At 47.8% G+C, this 16,343-nt stretch overlaps 1 long non-coding RNA gene across 1 annotated transcript; it reads left to right on the top strand.

Annotated features, from left to right (window-relative positions):
• The first annotated feature begins 6,646 nt into the window (after positions 1–6,646).
• On the top strand, positions 6,647–15,202 carry LOC115657911. Its single transcript, XR_004002089.1, has 3 exons — positions 6,647–6,659; positions 12,256–12,260; positions 15,113–15,202. It is a non-coding gene; the product is annotated as an uncharacterized LOC115657911 (long non-coding RNA).
• Positions 15,203–16,343: the final 1,141 nt, after the last annotated feature.

Here is a 16,343-nt window from a genome sequence, read left to right as displayed (position 1 = left end):
AGTTTAGGACTTGCAGGGAAAGGCTTAGCGAAGCAGGGAGTTGAATACTGCAGGGTTGAGGAGCTGAGGCACTGGGGAAAGCCAGCGACCGGGTTCACTTAGGAGTAGATGGAGTAGTAATAACAGCCAGGAAGTCAGCAAGGGGCAGAGTGCCCAGCCAGCCTGGGCTGGGCTAGGGACTGGTGTGGCCTGGGTCGGTGACCTACTTCTATCTGACTCTGAGTTGCTCCAAGAGGGGCAGATCCTTGTTAAACCTGCGGGCATAATCACTGCTGGACAAATTGCTGCTGCAGCACACCCTCCCTTCCCCCTGCTGCCCCAGTCCATGCCAGATTGCTGAGCCAGCTGTTTGTGCTTGTGTATGCTCAGTGTGTACAGGGGGAGTCAGGACTCCTGGGCCTCATTCCCAGCTCTGCCACTAGCTCAAGCCAGTCGCTTGGCCTCAGCTTACCCCAGCGTGCAATGGAGCTAAGAATAGCTGCCTGCCCCTTGGGTAGGGGCTGTGGAGGTCAATGAATATCAGGATAGTGCTTTGAGATCCTTGGATCTTCTAATCTAACCCTATCAACCCCACTAAGGATGTGCTCATTGCCATGGCGTTGTTGTGGGTGCCAGAATGAAAAGCACAGAGCTCTATATAAGTCCAAAGGCTTAGTGTCATAGCTGACGCACCCGCCATAGCAGCAAGCCTGCTCCATGTCAAGAATGCATTTCCACTGCTGCCTTCCTAGGGGAGCAGGGTTTAAAATAAAATGATGATCACAATGACAGGGAATCGAGTGAATTCACCTGAAATATAAGTGCTAGTGTAGGATACTGCCTCGCTGCCATGGGGCTCAGTCCCCCTCTGCTCCCAGTGATCCTTCCCAGGCAGCACATTCCATGGTGAGGATGGGGGCCCTGGCAGGCAGGACTCCGCCATCTGCTGTCCAGAGCGCTGGTGAGCTGTTGGCTGGCCTGTTTCGCCCAGCCCCAACTACAAGCATGCGCTTGCCCCATCATTCTGTCCAGCTCCTGTGGACTGTCCTTGGCGTCAGCCTTCTCTGGCCCTTCCACCCGTGGGCCACACAGAGCTTTGCCAGTGTTATTCAGTGAAGCCTCACAAGCCCTGGGAGGAAACTGCTATGCAGAGAGGGAAACTGAGGCACAGGGATGCCTATCAGGGCTGGCGCTCTGATATCACAGTGGTGAGCATAGGCAACCAGATAGTGTGAGATCCTCTGTTGGCTCCCTCTCAGTCTCTGTTGGTGCTCCTCAGCCTAATGCTCACCCTCAAATCCCGTCCAGCTCTGCCCCAGCCCACGCTCAAATCCCATTTCACATGACTTTCCTCTCCTCCTCTCCACAACCACAAGGACACCCTGGTGCAGATAGCATCCCCAGCCCAGCCTGCAAAGTGCCCCCCTTCTCACACAGCACCCCTTGCACCCCAAGGTTCAGGGTTCTCTGTTAACAGTGTGAACGCCCTTGCTGGGTCATAGCCATGACTGAATGGAAGGTTAGCAGGGCAGGAGGCACAGCTCTGGGTTGGTAGGTGTATAGTGCCCAGCCCACTTGACAACAAAGCACAGTAATGCGTGGACAACAGATTAACAGAGACTTGCCTAAGGGACCAATGATTTTAGGTGCTCAAACTGAGACCTCTTAAAGGGCCCACATTTTCCAAGGATGAATGCTCAGCCTGGCTGAAAATCAGGACCCTGGCAGGTGTTGCAAGGTGGGAATCACTCATTACTCTGCAAAACCATGGGCAGATTGCGGGATGGCTGGCTGGCTCGCTGACGGACATCCTGGGGTGACTGGCCCCGCTCCCTGCCAGTTGAGGTTAAGTGAAGGCACTGAGGGGGAAAACAGGAGAGAGCTGCCTAGGGGGGAAAGACAAGACCAGAGAGAGACAAGAAGTAGCAGGGAAGAGGGACTCGAGACAAGGGGAGCAACAGAGCTGGCAAGAGAACAGAACGAGAGCTATGGGAGGCAGGACAAGAGCATGAACAGTGTGGAGGGCTGGGATGCGGAGCTGCTGGGAAGAAGGGGAGCTGAAGAAGGCTGCTGGGCAGTGCTGGCCATTGCTGGAGAACTTGGCCCTGCTGCAGGATGACTTGTGCAGAAGCCTCTCTGTAAAGCCTTAGGTCAGGGGAAGCTGATCCTGGAGCCAAGAAGGCAGATGCTGAAGGGTGGGTTCAGGAGCAGAGGGGAGGCTCCCAGGTCTGGGCAGAGGAGCAATTTTGGCTGTGGGAGGAGAGAGAAGAGACTCAGGTACCTCTCAGGTGGGTGGCCTGGAGTGCAGGGCCCTGGAATAGGGGCAAGAATGTGGGAGCAGACCGAGGGCTGACTCTCATTTGGTTAACTAGGAAACAATGGCATGGGAAAGTGCCATGATTGTATCTATGGTGTTCTGGGCTTTGGAAGCACAGTTTTAACATGAGGGCTCCCCAGACGTGTCCCAGAGATGGGCCTTCAAATTGGACACACAGAGGTCCTGTGTTCTTGTCCTGGCCAGACATAGAGGAACTGAGGCAGGTGCATCTGTCCTACCACAGCCTGTCGCAGGAGGGGGCTGGAGGCAGGGGCTGTCCTGTAGGTGGCTGGCTGGCTGTGGATTAGCCAGAAGGGACCATGTGATCATGGAGTCTGACCCCCTGCATAGCACAGGCCCGGGAATGTTATCCTAACTAGAGCAGAGCTTCCAGAGAGGTATCCAGGTTTCATGTGATGACATCACATGCTGGACAACCCACTGCTTCCCTCAGCTATTTGTTCCAACGGTGAACAGCCCTCCCTGGGTTTCTCATAGTGCTGGAGGGAGGGTCTGGGAAATGGGTGCAGCCTGATGCAGAGGGAGGCTCCAGATGTGTAGTCCGGGTGTGCCTGGGCCTGGGGAGTTGAGCCAGGCATATCTCTGGCCTGATGTCACCCTGTTGCCCTTCCGTGCTTTCCTATGAATAACGCAAAGGCCAGGGAGACCTGTGATGTCTCTTGGGCAGGGTGGAGGAGCCCACGAGGCACCAGGGCAGCAGCACTGTCTTAGTGTGACAGCCACTGGCTAATCGAGAGTCTGTACGGCTGGGTTTGCCCAGCTCCCAGCAAGGTGGGGTCCAGGACTGGTGGGTGCTATGGTAACACCATTGAATAATAAAACAGGCCCAATACCCATCCCCGACCACTGCTCTGAAAACAGGCCCCTGACAACCCCATTGTGTTACCTTGGGGCCAGTGTCTCCAAAGCTGCCAGTTTCCTGCCACAAGTTCCTGGGCCACAGGGCAGATTGGGCCGTCCAGCAATGGGCAGGATCTCCTGCTGAGCCACCTTGCCCTGGCCTGGCCTGGCCTAGCTTATCCCTTTTCACACCACTATGAACTGTTGGTGGGAGAGGGAACCTGCCCAGGCCAGTCCTATGGAACCTGGTGCCATTGCCAGCTCCATAGTTTTGTGTAGTCCCAATGGCTAGCGCTGCCGACTCCAGTGCTGCCTGGAAACCAGCCATCCGCTCTCATTAGCGAAACACCTTCCCCTGCCATGGAGGGTCCTTCATCAGCGCCTTGGGTGTGTGTGTATCCATATATACACACCCCCGACAGAACTCCATCGCTACATGGCCAGTGTAAACAAAGGGAGAGTCTAAAAATTAAGGACCACGTTTAATGGCCAGAATTAATTCACCGGGTTCATCCTTGTCAAGCAATTAATGCCAGAGGGGAGAGGCCATGGAAACCAGGTGGGAACACTCAGAAAGTCAAGGTTGGGTATTAATGGCCTTGCTCCAACAAAGCACATGACAGGCAGTTGTTGAGATTCCCCACATAGGAGTCAGGGGAGGGGTTCATCGCTGCAGTTGTGTTTATTCTCTCTGTCCATAACCATTCATGAGCCAGCATTAAAATAATTAGTTCCTGGGCCCAGATCCCCAAAAAGGTTTGGGATCCCAGTTCCCAGCAGGAGTCACATCATTCCCCAAGCAGGGCTAGGCTCCAAAATGCCTCTGAGGATTTGGGCTCTGAGACAGTGGTGGTGTGTGCACCGGCAATGCCGATGGATGGATGGATGAGACCAGGTGCCCACTGACTTCAGCGGGAGTTGGCTGGGGCCGTGATCTCATACTGGGCTCTAACTCGCACACAGCAAGGCTTTGTCAGCAGTGACACGGACACAAAAGTGCTTTTCCCAGCGTGATGACAAACCTGCAAGAGTCTCTTGCTCTACAAGACAAGGCACGTGGGGTTTACTGCAAGGTGGCTGGGCAAGGGCAGAGCTCTACCATCTTCTCATTTACCTTGTGGTAAACCAAATCTCATCTCCACTCTCTTTTTACAACTGGAGAGCTGCAGCCTCGTGATCCCACAGTAAAACCACACCTTCGCTGGCAGATTAGACTAGATCCACTCTCAGGCCCCAGCTTCTCAGCTGTGGGTGTACGTGGAGGGGAGTTGCATTGACTCAGCAGAGTTTGTGAAGTCCCACTGATTCACCCTCATCTCTGGAGGAGTTTGGGCCCCCCCCAGCCCTTTATCCCCCAGTACATCACAAAGCTATTTCCCTGTTCACCTGGCTGTCTGTTGGAGGCCCTGTACAGTAACTCCTCACTTAATGTTGTAGTTATGTTCCTGAAAAATGCAACTTTAAGTGAAACGATGTTAAGTGAATCCTATTTCCCCATAAGAATTAATGTAAATAGCGGGGATTAGGTTCTAGGGAAAAAAAATTTTGCCAGACAAAAGGCGTTATATCCTTTTTAAACAAGCAATTTTATACAGGTACTATACTATAGTTGGGAAGTACCCCTGCCTTACCCTACACAGGCACAGACCCAGGGCCGCCCAGAGGATTCAGGGGGCCTGGGGCAAAGCAATTTTGGGGGCCCCTTCCATAAAAAAAAGTTGCAAAACTATAGAATACTGTGTTCTCGTGGGGGCCCGGGGAAAATTGCCCCACTTGCCCCCCACCCCCACTGGGCGGCCCTGGGAAAAATAAACATATAAAAACCTGCATCTCAGCACAAACCCAGTTTTGAGAAAATTTCTTTTCAAGTCATCTTTACAAGGTATCACTCGTTCTCAGCATTGGCTAGTGCTAAAAGGCACTAAAGCTCATTAAAAGGGTTGGACAAATATTTTCTATCAAAACTTTTTTTGGATCGAAAACTAGGGGTTTTTAAAAAGCAGAAAAAATCACGGACAGCGTCTGCTTTCCTTCAAAATTTGTTGTGTTTTTTTTAATTGAAAAGCTGAAATAAGTCTATCAAAACCTGAACATGATTTGGGGTTTCAGAAGTGTGCGGCCAAATATTTGCTGCTTGCTATGTTTGATTGTTTAAAGAAACAATAAAAAAATTCTGCTTAAAAATAATGCCAAACTTTTGCATTTGAATGGAGTTACATGGCTTGCCTCCTTGATCTTCTCTGGCAAAAGCACACACAACAACAGACAGACAAAGACTTTCCTCCCTCCCAGATTTGAAAGTATCGTGTCTCCTTATTGGTCCCGTTGGTCAGGTGTCAGCTAGGTTATGTGAGCTTCTTAACCCTTTACAGGTAAAAGAGGAATTAACCCTTAACTGTATGTTCATGACACACTCTAAAAGCTTATCAGATGTCATCTCTCAATCTGATGGGGGTCCTAGTAAGCCAAAGTTCTTCCAGCCCTTCTGGAAGGGTTGCCTCTTCGGTCAGAAGGACTTTTCTGCTTGCTGAATTAAAAGAAGGTCGAGTCAGTTTAAATACAAACTTTTTACGCCAAACATCCTTTCTTAGTCCGTTGGTCTCTGGAAAACCTAGTTTGAACCTGTTTATGCAAGTGTCCCCAGGCATGGTACCTCTCTGGAGGTCTTTACAACCTGAGTGATTCACCTTAAATCACCATCCACTGCTTTTAGTTCCTGGAGGAGCTGCGGTATCATTCCCCCTCACTCTCCTCCACTGCCCCAAGTTGCATACAGTCCCTGGCCCACAGTGATACATAAACCATTCTTAAGCTTAATACAGTATGTATCCTCAGAGATACTGCACAAGTATCTTGCAACATATGTCATAACTAGTATTAGTCTCTTTTGTAGCTGCATCATATTGTTGACACATTCACTTTGTGATTCACTATAATCCCCAGATCCTTTCCAGCAGTACTATTGCCTAGCTAGTTATTCCCCATTTTGTAGTTACGCATTTGATTTTTTCATTCCTAAGTGTAGCACTTTGCACTTGTTTTTACTGAATTTCATCTGCTGGTTTCAGACCAATCCTCCAATTTATCAAGGGCATTTCAAATTCTAATCCTGTCCTCCAAAGTGCTTTCAACCCCTCCCAGCTTTGTGTCATCTGCAAATTGCATAAGTGAACTTTCGACTCCATTATCCAATTGATTTATGAAAATATTGAATAGTACTGGACCCCTGTGGGACCTGCTGGACACATTTCCCCAGTTTGAAAGTGTATCATTGATAACCATTCCTTGATTACTGTCCTTCAACCAGTTTTTCATCCGCTATTTCACCTACCTGCACATGACTGAGTCATAGAAGGCAGGCCAAGCACATACTTGGCTAAAATAATGTAGAAATATCTTGTGGTTAATCTGAAGAGCAGAAATACACCATTTTTCTTCTTTGCCCAAGGAGTGACTCAGTTATAGATCAGAAGGAGGAATGTGCTCTTGCCATCCAGCAAAAGTAACAGTTTCAGCCAGATATCTAGGCACTGGGACAGAGGCTGGGTGAGAAGCGGAGTTAGGTAAGCAAGCTATATTTAGCAAGTGCCGGCTATGAGACTGAACTCAGGCCAGTGGGCCATTCAGGCTAGGCGTAAGGAGCATACAGAAGCCTGTGGGGTTACAACTAAAGCTGAGTGATTTTTTTGTTCAATCAAAACAACATTTAAGAAAACATGTATAGAAAAATGTTGTTTCATTCAACTTCTGTTTTCCACTTAAATTAAAGTCTTTAAAAATGGTTTTCATTGAGCTTTTCCTCTCTTGGGCTTTCCTTCTCCTTGCCTCCTTTTCCCTCTGGGGGCGGGGAGATAAAAAGGTAAAGAGGGAGAGAAAGGAGGCGGGGTAGAGGGGTAACAACAAATTGAAAACCTTGGAGGCTTTTTTGGTTCTTGTTTCACCAAGAAGCAGAAAAACAAAAACAAACAAATAAAAACCCTGCTAAACATTTCAAATGAAATGAGATTTTTTTAGAATCCCTGACCCATCCTGCTCCTTGTCCCCTGACCACCACCCGTCCCCAAGACCTCCCAGTCCAACCCCCCTTCCCTGTCCCCTGACTGTCCCTGGGACTCCCTTCCCCTTATCCAACCCCTCCGGCCACTTTCTCCCACCTCCCAATGCCTCAGCACGCACCTCCAGGAGCTGCCCTGGGCAGCACTGCAGCCACATGGCTCCAGCGAGGGGGCCCCAAGCTCCTCCCCGCTCAGAGCCGTGTGGTAAGGAAAGATGCTGCTAAGCCTGGAGCTCGCAGCCCCCCCCCTTACCATGCGGCTCTGAGTGGGGAGGAGCTCAGGCCCGCCGGAGCCATGTGGCTGCAGCGCTGCCCAGGACACGCTGAAGTGCAGGGGGGATGGCGGGGGAGAGCATCAGTCATTCTTGTGGGGGCCCCTGCAGGGCCTGGGGCCTGGGGCAAATTGCCCCACTTGTCCCCTCCTCTGGGTGGTGCTGCACAGCCCACTGGCACTGGAGATGACACAGGCAAGGAGGCTGAAGGTGCTGTAGGCTAGGAGAAGCACGTTGTGCAGCAGCAGGAGCTTCCCCTACTCTTCAAGCACCAGGGGCTGGTGGCTCAACCCTCAGCCCACCCACTCCCCATCTTTGACCTACCTCTTCTCCCCTCCCACTTCCTCCCCCTTTACTTCCCTGCTGTGTCCTCACTCCTTCCCCCCTCCCTCCTTTCCTTTCTAAACCATCCCAAGCCAGCTGATTGCCCTGGGCAGGAAGCAGGGAAGGGAGGGGGATCCTGCAGGCGGAGTCCTCGTTCCTCTCCCCTCCCTCCTGCCTAGGGCAATCAGCTGTCTTGCTGCGTTCGGGAGGGAGGGGGAGGCTGCATGCTGAGTCCTTGCTCCCTGCTCCCTTCTGCCCCAAAATGCCGCAAGCCAGCTGATTGCTGTGGGCAGGAGGCAGGGGAGGAGGGGGAAGGCACTGATCCGCAGGGTCTGCCGGTGGGCGCGAGGCGCTGTGGGGAGAGGGAGCGTAGGGAGGCTGCCAGCTGTGGAGAAAGCAGGCAGCCAAACAATGCAAGAGTGGAGCATTGCACAACTTTAAATAAGCATGTTCCCTAACTGATCAGCAACATAACAACGAAACAACGTTAACCAGGATGACTTAAAGTGAGGAGTTACTGTATTGCACAGGCACTTGCTGGGGGAGCACTGGGCCATGGTATCAGATGATCTAAGCCCTCTCATAGCCCCCATACCCAGTACAGTGTCAGCTAACTAATCCCATCTGCCCGGTGCTCTGGGGGCTGAATGTCTGGTGACCTATTGTGAGGGGCCCGCTAACTGTTCCTGGATGGGACTGGGCTCCCAGCCATGGGAGGCGTTTCACAGCCAGCTATGCATGTAATCATGACATGCCACTACCAGCCGGGCTGATGTCATCCACCATTGTCTAGCCCTTTTAACCACTTGAGAGCAGCGGGGCCCAACCCTGGCCCATCTGGGGACTGTACTGGCAACCATACAGACAATGTTAGTCTGCAGACCGGTCTATGGAGACTGCCAAGCAACTTAGACTGAGATGGCACATGGTACATGGGGATACATAGTCTTTGCACAGCACTGGGTAGAGTAGTCCGCAGGGTACCCCTAGGCCAAGCTGTGCCTGGTCCTGCTGCATCCCTGGCCAGGTGGCATTGAGCAGGCAGGTAGCCCATTGCTCAGAGCAGCTGCAGGTGGTTTGTAGGAAGCGCCAGAGCCAGTGCCAGGAGTTACAGTCTGACCATGTCACCGTTCCCTCCTGCCCCATGATAGGAGGCTGGGGAACGCCCCATCCCCCCACTGGATTCTCCTCAGGATTCTCCCCAGACTGCTGGCTCCAGGGCTGCCCCCAACTGGGACTGGCAGGAGCAGGATGGTTAGGTGTGGAGCTGCTTGGCACAAGGGCAGCCTGGAAGCACAGGCCTGGGTAGCTGTCAAAGTATAGTTTTGTTATGCTGTGCAGTCAGGGGGCACTGGCAGAACAAAAGACAGGCCGACTGTAAGAGAGCAGAAGTGGTGCCTGGGAAGTGTATGGCATGGCATGGGTTTGGCCTGCCAAGGAGCTACTGGGGATGTGCGGGGGAGCAGCGCCTCGGCACAGCTGGCAGAGAATAGTTGTAGGTGGAACTTGTGAAAATCTGGAGCAGAGGACGAGAGACCAGGCGGGTGAGGGAAGGCGGTGCTAACACTGCTGGCAGGGCTCCAGGCTGCATGCAGAGAGCTGCCCAAGTGCCCACTTCATCAGACCCTGAGCATGGCCTGGGACCCCAGCCACCTCCTGTGGTGACTCTAACTTCTCACCCCCTTTTCTAGCTCTTTGCACTACCCTTCATCCCCCATCCCATCTCCACAGAAGTAGCCTATGACTGGTTCCACTCAGAGAGCCACCTGGAACTGGGGTATCACTGAGCCCTCTGACCCACCAGCCTGGGCTCTCTCTCAGCACTGTGCTGATGTGACAAGCTGCAGACTTGCTCCCGGTCCTGCCACCAGCATTCACACAGGCAGGGACACACCCAGCTGCAGTTATATGCCAGCTGACCAACCACTGCATGAACCAACAATAGAGAGGCAACAGCCAAGTTTATTAACTACAAAAAGGTAGTTGAATCAGCAATTTCTCACCCTGACTGATGATACAGGCAGGCTTGCAGATTCTTAAGGCTTGGGCTTGCTTTGCAGCTTGGGATCCCCACCCCTGTTCTATGTTCTTTTCTTTCCGAGCTTCTCTCAGATGTTGAGTTGTCGGGGAGTGAAGAACAATAGATGATGTCACTCCCTGCTTTATATAGCTTTTCCATATAGCAGGAACTCTTTGTTCCAAAACCAGTTCCCAGACCAGTTTGTGGAAAAATATAGGCATCCAAAATGTAGTCCAGAGTCATGTGGCCTGGCCACATGTCCTTGTAGAGTCATAGCAGACATCAGTGGTTTCCCCAGGAATTGAAATTAGGGTGTATGTGTGTTAGGGCCGATGAGAGGTGAGACCGTGAGGGAAAGATGGGCTGTATGGCACCACAGTAAAAACTGAAAAATGTTTCATGGCCATTTTTTTATATTAACTCATGTTTTTAAATCATCGCACAAATTAAAGTTGGGTACTCAAGCCTTCTGTGAAGCACTATGTCTACATCCTTCTTGGTTTCTTGTTATAATTTTGTACAACTCTGTTAATGAACTTCTTGAAAGCAACACGTTCACCTTTGGTGGCTTCTCCTGTGTCCGGTACTTCCATTCCTTCAGTCTGGGATGGGATGTTAGATGGGATGGGATCTGAGTTACTACAGAGAATTCTTTCCTGAGCGCTGGCTGGTGAGTCTTACCCACATGCTCAGGGTTTAACTGATTGCTCATATTTGGGGTCGGGAAGGAATTTTCCTCCAGGGCAGATTGGCAGAGGCCCTGGAAGTTTTTCACCTTCCTCTGCAGCATGGGGCATGGGTCACTTGCTGGAGGATTCTCTGCAGCTTGAGGTCTTCAAACACAATTTGAGGACTTCAATAACTCAGACATAAGTTAGGGTTTGTTATAGAAGTGGATGGGTGAGATTGTATGGCCTGCTTTGTGCAGGAGGTCAGACTAGATGATCATAATGGTCCCTTCTGACCTTAAAGTCTATGAGTCTATGAATCTATGAGTTGATATGCTCATTAGTTCATTCACATGATCAGGAAGAAGGCGACTTCTTTCAGAACACAAAATTCTATTCAGTGATGAACAAGAACGCTCATCTGTAGCTGATGTGACTGGGAGTAGCAAGAGATGAATTTCTACTTCTTTCATCCCAGGAAACAGAACATAAAGATCGGGTCGAGCCACTAGTGATGATAAAAAAGAAGTTGAAGTCAAATCTTCATTCATTTGTTGTGTGATATTCCACTCTGTGTTCAAATTCTCTTTTTTATCCTGAGCACATGGCAGCCCCATTGCTGGTAGTGCCTCACTCCATTCAGCTGTTGGTGTTTTATAGGACAGGCATCTGTAAAAGCTATGTAGAGGTTGAGTAGAATCTAGAAGTCACTGTTGTAGATTTTTAAGAATCAAGTCTGTGTACTTTTTCAGTTATCTTAACAAACACTTCTTGTCTTCACTTAAGGATTCAATATAAATGGCTTCATTAGTCAACTTCTGGATTGAAGTCTTTGCTTCTTCCAGTACTTTTTCAATGGATAGCTCTCTGATTGATCCAAATGTAGCTTCTGTTGCTGGACAAAGATCTACTAGTGTTGTAGCAGATGCCTGGATGGCATTGTTTAATGACCCAAGTGGTTTCAACAGTAGATTTACGAGAGAGGGAATGGCAATAGTCTTCTCTGAATGTAGTAGCAAAAGTAATCCACCAGCCTCACTACTTAGATCCATCCCATCTTGGTAGATACTTTCCAAAGCCAGTAATAACAGCTGGAGTAATTTTAAGACAACATCCAAAAATCGCTCCTGAGAAAGCCAGCGGGTTTTCCCAGGTTGGACTAATTTGAACTTCAGTCCCAGTGTATCTTCTATATTTTCCAAGATATTCAGTCTTTTTGGACTCTTGCTGAAAAAAAATATAATGAAGACATTAAATGTATAGCTTTTTAAATGTCTTTTGAAGTGTCTGCAGCTCGTACTAGTGCTAGTTGGAGTAGATGGCCTCTGCAGTGTGTATAGGAAAGATTAGGGTTACACTTTTCTCTGAGCAAAGCTTGTACTCCACCATGTCTTCCAGAGAAGTTTGCAGCTCCATTAAATGCACAAGCAGCCATCTGTTTGGGGTCCAATTGACAAGCATTTAACTCTTCTATGATATGGGTTGTCATAGATACAGCCGATGTGTCTTCTATATCTTGAACATCTAGAAATGTATCTACTGGCCTACCTCTGACATCAAGATAACACACACAATGACTTAATACTTGATGCCCATTTGCATCAATGCATTCATCAGCCATGTATGCAATTTTTTTGAATATGGTGAGATATTGCTTCATTTTTTCAACTGTTGAGTCTTTCACTGTTGTACCGCATGCTTCTAGCCAGTCATTTGAGTTTCTTGCAGAAAGACAGTGAGCATTTGCTGATCTTGTTCAGCACCAGTGTTCAACTTCAGGATGAACAAGTGACAATGCACTTAACATTTGTTTGTAGTTTGTAGTGTGTTAAATAGAAAGTAGGATGCCACAGCCATGTTTGTTCGCATAAACTGTGTTGTGTCTCCAGCATTCTTAACAGCCTCATTAAGTACTTCTAAAATTGGCTTTGAAAGTGGGCTTATAAGGCTTTCTGCATGTTGCACACCAGAGGCCTGGTGTTTTGCAGCCTTTTCATGTAGTTTGTCAGCATTGGCTTTGCTGATCGGTTTGACGAACCAAGCTCCACTTTTACCAGTTATAGCATTGGGAAGCTTTCCTTCTTTGTAAGCTTTTTTGCAAGAGGTGCGCCAGTAGCCATCTTTTGTAACTTCAGTAAATGGGAACACTTTGACCAACAAACATCGGGAACTGCCTTTAGGTTTTGGAGACACGGTTTCTTCAGTAGGCAGCTGTATTTGTGCTTCGGCTGGTCGGATGTAGATACGCCACTTGAACCTTCAAGTGGTATGTTGATAAATTGTTGGTTCTTGATGTGTTCTTCACCTTGATTAGTTTTTGAGCCTTTGAGTAGAAAAATTGTTGTATTGTTTTTTATCTTTTCATTTTCACTTTGACCTGCAACATATGAAAGAGATATGAATAAAGTAAATGTTTTGTTAGGATAATGCAAATTTAACATATGGATAATGCAAGTTACACCAAAACACATAACAGGTCTAGATTTCTAAAAAAATATAATTTTTTAAAAAATATATTTAATTTAAATTGACTTTTGAAAAGTAAGCCATCATGGGATAAGAGGGACGTCCTCTCATGGATCAGTAACTGATTAAAAGATGGGAAACAAATGGTAGGAATAAATTATCAGTTTTCAGAATGGAGAAAGATGAATAGTAGTATCCCTGAGGGGTCAGTACTGGAACCATTTCTGTTCAACATATTCATAAATGATCTAGAAAAATGGGTAAACAGTGAGGTGGCAAAATTTGCAGATGATACAAAACTATTCAAGATAGTTAAGTCCCAAGCAGACTGTGAAAAGTTACAAAGGAATCTGTCAAAACTGGGTGACTGGGCAACAAAATGGCAGATGAAATTCAATGTTGATAAATGCAAAGTAATGCACACTGGAAAACAATCTCAATTATACATACAAAATGATGGTGTCTGAATTAGCTGTTAACAGTCAAGAAAGAAATCTTGGAGTCATTGTGGACAGTTCTCTGAAAACATCCACTCAGTGTGCAGCGGCAGTCAAAAAAGCAAACAGAATGCTGGGAATCATTAAGAAAGGGATAGATAATACGACAGAAAATATCATATTGCCTCTATATAAATCTATGGTACGTGCACACCTTGAATACTGTGTGCAGATCTGGTCACCCCATCCCAAAAAAGATATATTGGAATTGGTAAAGGTACAGAGATGGGCAACTAAAATGATTAGGGGTATGAAACAGGAGGAGAAATTAAAATGACTGGGAATTTTAAGCTTAGAAAAGAGATGACTAAAGGGGGATATGATAGAGGTCTATAAAATCTTGACTAGTGTGAAGAAAGTGAATAAGGAAATGTTAGTCAGTCCTTCACATAACACAAGCAGTCACCCAATTAATTAGTCACCTGCCACTGTGACCTCTGTGAGTTGTTCTCTTGAGGTTCCACACAGCTTTCAGTGATTTCAGCTGAGCTCTCAGTGGGGGAACCTCCCTGCTAGTGCAGTCTGGGCTGTCTCTTACACAGAAACACCGTCCTCACAGCAGGACTAATTAATAGGCAGCAGAATTTAAAAAAACAAAAGGAAGTACTTCTTCACGCAACATACAGTCAACCCTCGTGGAACTCTTTGCCAGGGAATGCTGTGAAGACCAAAACTATAACAGGATTAAAAAAAGAACTAGATACATTCCTGGAGAATAGGCCCATCAGTGACTATTAGCCAGGATTGGGAGGGATGCAACACCGTGCTCTGAGTGTCCCTAGCCTGTTTGCCAGAAGCTGGGAATGGGCAACAGGGGATGGATCACTTGATGATTATCTGTTCTGTTATTTTCCTCTGAAGTGCCTGGCCTTGACCACTGTTGGAACACAGGATACTGGGCTATATGGATCATTGGTCTGACCCAGTATGACCATTCTTATGTAAAAATTAATTATAATAATACAAATGTTTAGTACAGAAACTCCCGAACATAATGACCTCTCAAGATAGCAACAATGTGAGATAACAACCTTGGCAAATAATGCATTTTAAAAATTTTGGTCTACTAGGAAACACATTTATATAAGTTTCCATTCCCAGTCAGAAATCTAGCATTCTGGAGCAAAGTCACTAAAATGTAGTCCAACAAACAAATGTTTATTTAACATGCACCTTGCTTTTCCCTCCACCGCACTCACCGGTGTTGTCCTTGGTCAGTGGAGACTCAGAGTTCAGAGGTGCTTTCATGTGAGTACACCTCCCAGGTAGGTGGCAAGAAGGCATCTTGCTCATTCCTCCAGCTGCTCACTGTTCGCTCTGTCCACTGCTATTTGTTGTGCCACCGTTCACTCCACCACTCTGTTGCCAATGGCCCTGCGTAGTCACCTTCTGCTGCCACCTGCCACTGTGACCTCTGTGAGTTGTTCTCTTGAGGTTCCACACAACTTTCAGTGATTTCAGCTGAGCTCTCAGTGGCGGAACCTCGCTGCTAGTGCAGTCTGGGCTGTCTCTTACACAGAAACACCATCCTCACAACAGGACTAAGCACTTAGACCTGATTATCAGTGATTTCAGCTGCAGTGGTCACTTAACAGAACAAAAGACTATTTATGGAGCCTAATCAGCTCTGTCTTTAAACAGTGGAGAGGGACAGGTCTCCACCCTCTCTCGATGCCCTCAATCAACACAGGCTAAGTACAGTTCTACTGCCCTTTACTCATACAATAAGAACAACAACATTTCATTCACCTCGCCACCCATCCCGCATTCAAGTGATTTGTAACCAAACCCCAGCCAAAATCTATCACTTGGGCAACACAGCTCTGTTTGTTGGATATCTAGGTAGATTAGATGTGAATGTAAATAGAGTCTGGTCCTGAAGCCTTTCCCCCCAGCCCCAGCTCATCACTAGCTGTCAGGAAGAGCTCATTTAGACTTTGCTTACAAATCATCATTTGAAATTATTACATTGGCCAACATCACTGAAATGAAAGCACTGACATTGTCATAAAAAACAACAGCTGTATATGGAAGCTAGTCTATGTTCATACTTTTCAAATCTATTATACTTTTTCAGATACATGTATTTTATCATACATTGTATATGCTTTTAAAGTGTGTATTAATGTTTCACTTTCAGTTCAAATTTTCAAAGAGTCACTAAATTGTCATGTTCACAAAACTAGGGGGGGTGGGTGTTGGGGAAATTCAGGGGGGGTGTATAAATCACTGGCAGCCATTACTTACAGGCTGTATTGTGGAAGGCTCACCAGGTGGGGGATAAGATTCTCTTAAGGCCTGTTGTTTTCCCTAATGGCTCATTGCCCTGAATAGGTCCTTCCCAACCATCTATCTAGACTGGAAGCATCTTGTCTAGTGGGTGTTGCCCAGGTGTAACTACATTTGAAGTACAGATACATAGTCAATATTCATAACTGTAGATATAAGCATAATACATGCATATAAATAGGATAATCATATTCAGCAAACCATAACTTTTCCAATGACACCCTACATGACCCATCTTGTACAAATTGCATCATAATTATGTCATAATCATATCATAATCGTACCCCCATGATGAATATGGGGTGCAGTGTCACACAGCCATGGCCCCGCTCTGGGTAACAGCTGTGGTAAGGCTGGTGTGACTGCTTACAGGCCCCTGGCATGGCTCGGCTGCCTTCAGCATGTCTGCTGGGAATGAGGTACCAGGTTAACTGGAGACATGTGGGCTCAGCACAGGGCTCAGCTCATTATGCTCCAGCTCCAGGAGGGGTCCTGAGCTCCCTCTCTGTGCTGCCCAGGAAAGGCTGTGTGGGGAGGGCTGCTGGGCTGGGGAGAGATGCTGAAGGGAAGCTGTGAGAGAGGTGCACAGAGCCTGG

The sequence above is a fragment of the Gopherus evgoodei genome, chromosome 9 (assembly GCF_007399415.2).
Source record: "Gopherus evgoodei ecotype Sinaloan lineage chromosome 9, rGopEvg1_v1.p, whole genome shotgun sequence".
NCBI classification, from domain to species: domain Eukaryota; kingdom Metazoa; phylum Chordata; order Testudines; family Testudinidae; genus Gopherus; species Gopherus evgoodei.
Note: the sequence above shows the minus strand (reverse complement) of the source record. Positions and strands in the feature narration are given on the sequence as shown.